At 41.6% G+C, this 6,557-nt stretch overlaps 1 pseudogene; it reads left to right on the forward strand.

The window, feature by feature from the left end:
- Positions 1-654: 654 nt before the first annotated feature.
- On the forward strand, positions 655-1,236 carry LOC143657817 (glutamyl-tRNA(Gln) amidotransferase subunit C, mitochondrial pseudogene; annotated as a pseudogene).
- Positions 1,237-6,557: the final 5,321 nt, after the last annotated feature.

The raw sequence follows: 6,557 nt of genomic DNA on the forward strand, positions 1-6,557 counted from the left end.
CCGCAAGCAGTAGGGACAACCATATCAATAGGCTGAGCCCTTGATCTTGGGGTTTGCCCCTATGAAACTTATTCCTACAAAGGATAGGCTAAGCCTACTTAAAATTAGGCCTAAGAGTTGCCCCCAGAGAATCTCTGTTGTTGTTCAGATGTGGCCTCTCTCTCTAAGCCAACTCGGCAAGTGAACTCATTGCCCTCCCTTCTACGTAGGACATGACTCCTAGGGGTGTAAATCTTTCTGGCAATGTGGGACAAAAATCCCAGTATGAGCTGGGACCTGGCTTCCTGACAAAAGGGGAAAGAGACAAATGAGACAAAATAAAGTTTCAGTGGCTGAGAGATTTCAGAGTCAAGAGATTATCGTGGAGGTTATTTTTATGTATTGTACAGATACCCCTTTTTAGTTTATGGTGTTTTGGAGTGGCTGGAGGGAAGTACCTGAAACCGTTGAGCTTTGTCCCAGTAACCTTGATTCTTGAAGATTATTGTATAAAGATATAGTTTTTATCATGTGAAAAGAAATGTGGTACTGAGATAAGAATAGACATACAGGCAAATGGAATAGAATTGAGAGTCCATAGATAAATCCACGCATCTATGGCCTGCTGATTTTCAGCAAGGGTGCCAAATTCATCCAATAGGTTAAAAAAGGGAAATGTGGGCGTGGGCTGGACGGCTGTGGCGTCGAGTCCCGCTGAGCGGGCTCTGGGGCTTCACCTGTAAGGCAGGTCCTCAGGTCAGGGCCGGGGGCATCAAGGCAGATGGGGAAGCGGGCCGGCAGGCGGGGCAGGCCCCGCCGGAGACCCACGCTTCCCGCCTCAAGCCCCAGGGATGTGGCCGAGTATCAGCCGAGGTGATCGAGCACCTGGAACGTCTGGCGCTTGTGGACTTCGGCAGCCGGGAGGCTGTGACGCGGCTGGAGAAAGCCATCGCCTTTGCCGACCGGCTCCACGCCATTGACACGGACGGAGTGGAGCCCATGGAGTCGGTACTAGAGGACAGATGCCTATACCTGAGAGTTGATAATGTGATAGAAGGCAACTGTGCTGAAGAACTACTACAAAATTCCCGTCGGGTTGTGGAAGAGTATTTTGTGCCGCCCCCCCCCCCCCCCCCAGGTAATATCTCTTTGCCAAAGTTGGATGAACAAGAGCCCTTCCCACAAGGCTGCGTAACTATTCTTGGGAGTATTCAGTGCACAACTGGTGCACAATTTTTAGTAACTGACTCTTCCTGAAGACAAAATTGGAAAAGACCAGACCAGATCAAGGCAATGAGTTTCTGGTGTTAATGGAAATAAAGGGCATTGTCAGCTTCCCAGGAAATGGGAAGTATTCACTTATAGACCTATTTGCTATGAAAGACTATAATCTATGGACAGTTATTTGGCCTACTGTTTGATCATCTCTCTTCTGAGTTTATCCTAAAAGACTATCAAGCTGCATTTTGTGATAACAACAGAAGTTACATTTTTCTAACCAAACTGCCAGAGTTGGTTTTAGCTAAGAATTTTCCAATGTTTGTGCAGCTACCCATCAAAAAAGACTATTTTCTTCCCATTCCCTTCCTCTATCTGCTGTGCTGCCTTAAAATCAGCTTAATTTATAAACTTGGCCTTGAATTATAAGAGAACCTTGAACCTGCCCTTGGGAGTGAAGATCTCAAACCACCATCAGACCAACTACCTTTATCCCTGAATAAAGTTATCCACTCCTGCTCAAAAAAAAATAGGTTAAAAAAAATAGTCCTTTCAACAAATGGTGCTGGGACAACTGGGAATCCACATATTTATGTGGCATTTGTACCTGTGTTAGCTTGCAAACTGCAAGAATGCAGTATACTCCCAAGATGATTCAATGGGGAAAGAATAGTCTCCTCAACAAATGGTGCTGGGACAACTGGAAATCCACATATAAAAGAATGAAGGTGGATCTCTACCTCTCATCATACACAAAAATGAATTTAAAATGGATCATCGACCTAAATATAAGAGTTAATACTATATGTCTTACAAGAAAACATAGGGAAATATCTTCAGGGCCTTTTAGTAGGCAATGGATTTTTAGATTTTATACCAAAACTATAAGGAACAACAACAACAAAATAGATAAAATGGACTTCATCAAAGTTTAAAACTTTTGTTCATCAAAGGACATTATCAAGAAAGTGAAAAGGCAACCTACAGAATGGGAGAAAACACTTGCAAACCATAATCTGACAAGGGTTTAATATCCAGAATATGTAAAGAACTCCTACTAAACAACAAAAAGACAAGCCAACTGAAAAAATGGGCTTTGAACAGACATTTTTCCAAAGAAGATATTCAGATGATATGGAAAGATGCTCAAAATTATTTGCCATTAGAAAATGCAAATGAAAACTGTGAGATATCATTTCACACCTACTAGAAAGGCTATTATTAAAAATGACAACAAGAAGAGGTGATAACAAGTGTTGGCAAGGATGCAGAGAAATAGGAACCCACAAACTTTGTTAGTGGGAGTGTAAAACTGTGCAAACAGTGGGAAACTGTTTGGTGGTTCCTCAGAAAGTGAAACACAGAATTACCATATGATCCAGCAGTCTTCCACTCCTAGGTATACACCCCAAAGAACTGAGAGCAGAAACTCAGACAGATATTTGCACACCGGTACTCATCGCAATGTGAATCACAATAGCCAAGGGTCCATCAGCAGTGAATGGGTCATCCAAATGTAGTCTATTCCTAAAATGGAATAGTATTCAGCCATAAAAAAGAAATGAAAGGCTGGTACTGCACTTCAAGGTTCAACATGGACGAACCTTGAAGACATTATGTTGAGTGAAGTAAGTCAGACACAAAAGGACAAATATTGTGTGATTTCTTGCACATGGAATACATAGAATAAGCAAATTCATAGAGGCAGAAAGCAGAACAGTGGTTACTAGAGGTGAGGGCAGGGGCGAATGGGGATTTATTGCCAACTGAGTATGAGTTTGGGTTTAGGATGATGAAAATTGTCCGGAAATAGATAACAGTGAAAGTTACACAGTACTGTCAATTTATATTTTGTTTGGCATGGGCAGGCTCCGGGAATAGAACCCAGGTCTCCCACATGGCAGGCGAGAATTCTGAGCTACCATTGCACTGCCCTGTCAATATATTTAATATCAAGGAATTGTTCACTTAAAGTGGTTAAAATGATTTTTATATTATCTATAGTTTACCACAATTAAAAATCTTGCATGTTACTAAAAAAAAAAAAAAAAAAAAAAAAGAAAGAATGCAATATACCAGAACCGGAACAACTTTTAAAAAGGGGAATTTAATAAGTTACAACTTTACAGTTCTAAGCCTATGGAAAAATCAAAACTAAGGCACCCTGAGAAAGATACCTTAATTCAAGAATGGCCAATGCATCTGGAATGCTTCTGTCAGCTGGGAAGGCATGCTGGCCTTTTCCTGGTCCCTTGTCCGTGGGCTCCATTGCTTTCAGCCTCTGCTCCTGTGAGGGTTCCTTACATTGCTTCTTTGGGGCTTACTTTCATTTCTTGGCTTCTTTGGTTCTCTTCAAGTTCTGGCTTAACATCTCATAGCGATGTCTGCTGGGATCCAAGCATCTCCAAACATCCATGTCTCTGTTTGGTGAAGGAAGATTCTCTAAACGTTTCTCTAAAACGTTTCCTCTTTTAAAGGACTCCGGTAAACTAATCAAGACTCATCTGGATTGTGGCCTCACGTCTCCATCTAATCAAAAGGTCACACCCACAATTGGGCATACCACACCTCCATGGAGATAATCTAATCAAAGGTTTCTGTCCTGGAATCAGGATTAAAAGAAACAACTGTTTCCACAAGATTGGATCAGGATTAAAGCATGGCTTCTCTAGGGTACATAATAGTTTCAAACTGGCACTGTACCATATGCAAAAATTAATTCAAAATGGATAAAAGATCTAAATATAGCAGTTGATATTATAAAACATAAGAAAACATAGGGAAATACTTTCAGGAAATTGTTGTATACAGTGGATTTTTAGATTTTACACCAAAAGCACAAGTAACAAAAGAAAAACTAGGTACAATGGACTTCATCAAAATCTAATTTTGTGTGTTCAAGTACATTATCAAGGAATTTGGAAAAAGCTCAGAGCCAACAGAGCTGATAGAACCAACAGAGCCAACACAGACAGAGATCATTGGAGATACAGAAAGAAAATGACTCTAGGGGGATTATTAGATACTGGCTCAGAAGTGACACTAATTCCAGGAAACCCAAAACATCATTCTGGTCCACCAATCAGAGAAGGAGTTTATGGAGGTGATTGATGGAGTTTAACTCAGGTCCATCTCACAGTGGGCCCATAGGTCTCCCAACCCATTCTGTGCTTATTTCTAGAATGCGTAATTGGAATCAACATACCTAGCAATTGGCAGAATCCCTACCTTGGTTCCCTGACTCATTGAGTGAGGGCTATTATGGTGGGAAAGGCCAAGTGGAAGCCACTAGAACTGCCCCTATCTAGCAAAATAGTAAATCAGAAGCAATATCAGATTCCTGGAGGGATTGCAGACATTAGTGCCACTCTTAAGGACTTGAAGGATGCAAGGGTGGTAATTCCCACCACATCCCCATTCAACTTTCTTACTTGACCTGTGCAGAAAACAGATGAATCTTGGAGCATGACAGTGGATTACTGTAAACTTAACCAAGTGGTGACTCCAATCACAGCTGCTGTTCCAGATGTGGTATCATTGTTTGAGCAAATCAACGCATCCCCTGGTACATGGAATGCAGCTATTGATCTGGCAAGTGCTTTTTTCCTCAATAGCTGAGAGTAAGGACCACCAGAAACAGTTTGCATTCAGCTGGCATGGTCAGAAATATGCCCTCACTGTCCTACCTAAGGAATATATCAACTCTAGCCCTATGCCATAATCTTGTCTGCAGGGAACTTGATCATTTCTCCCTCTCACCAGATATTGCACTGGTCCATTATACTGATGTCATGTTGATTGGGCCTAGTGAACAAGAAGTACCAACTACTCTAGACTTATTGGTAAGGCATTTGTCTGTCAAAGGATGGGAGATAAATTCAACAAAAATATTATAGGGGTCCTCCACCTTAGGGAAATCTCTAGTGTCCAATGGGACATGTGGAGATATCCATTCTAAGTTGAAGGATAAACTGTTGCATCTGGCCTCTCCTACAACCAAAAAAAGAGGCACAATGCCTAGTTGGCTTCTTTGGACTTTGGAGACAACATATTCCTCATTTGGGTGTGCTACTCTGGCCCATTTACTGAGCTAGTTTTGAGTGGGACTGGAAAAAGAGGGGGCACTGTGACAGGTCCAGGCTGCTGTGCAGGATGCACTGTCATTTGGGCCATATGATGCAGCAGATTCAATGGTGCTGGAAGTGTCAGTGGCAATAGAGATGTTGTCTGGAGCCTTTGGCAGGTCCCTATAGAAAAATCACAAAACAGACCCTTAGGATTTTGGAGCAAAGCCTTACCATCTTCTGCAGATAACTAGTCTCCTTTTGCAAAACAGCTTTTGGCCTGCTATTGGCCTTAGTAGAGACTAAACACTTAATCATTGGGCCACCAATTTACCAAAAGACCTGAATTGACGATCATGAGCTGGGTATTGTCTGACTCATCAAGCCATAAAGTTGGGCATGTATAACAGCACTCTATCATAAAATGGAAATGGTATATAAGGGATAGGGGTTGAAACACTGCAAGTGAAACCACTGCCCTCCCCCCTACATAGGACATGACATCCAGGGGCGAAAATCTCCCTGCTGGCAGGGGAGATGACTTTCAGGGATGAGCCTATGTCTGATACTGTGGGATCAACAATGCCATCGTGAGCAAAAGACGGGAGAGAATTATAGCAAATAAGGTATCAGTGGCTGAGAGACTTCAAATAGAATTGAGAGGCTACTCTGGAGGTCACTCTTAAACAAGCTTCAGTTAGACATTGTTACCTATCATAACTTGCCAAACCCCAACCAAAATCATTCCCGCCAATCCTAAAGAATACCTAGGGCATTATATAAGATTCCACAAATTTTTCATGCACTATGATTACTTTCCAGAAATCCACAGCCTCCAGGTGGGTCCCTGGACAAGATTGCCCTGTAATGCAGAGGGGCCAGCCTTTCTAGAACATCAGCTAGTTCCATCCCTCTATCCCATATCATTGACAGTCCCTTCCAACATGAAAAAGGTAGAATGGGCATAGTCCAAATTCCCTTTAAAAAGGGGGAGAAAGATCAAAGGTGGTGGTGGAGTTATACAAAGAAGGTAGGGTTTAACAAATAAGTATGAGTGCTGAATCATTATTTTGATGTTCCTTTAAGCCTCCAGCACCTTAGAGCAACTAGAAGTAAAAACCTAAAATTGTGGAACTGTAACCCGTACCAAACTTTGAAATCTGTTCTATAACTAATTGTTGTGATGTACTTTGAAATTTATTGCTTTTTTGTATATATGTTATTTTTCACAAAGAAAAAGGGAAGGATGAGTATAACAGAGAAGAAAGGATTTAACAAATAAGTATGACTGCTGAA

This window comes from Tamandua tetradactyla, chromosome 2 (genome assembly GCF_023851605.1).
Source record: "Tamandua tetradactyla isolate mTamTet1 chromosome 2, mTamTet1.pri, whole genome shotgun sequence".
Lineage (NCBI taxonomy): Eukaryota > Metazoa > Chordata > Mammalia > Pilosa > Myrmecophagidae > Tamandua > Tamandua tetradactyla.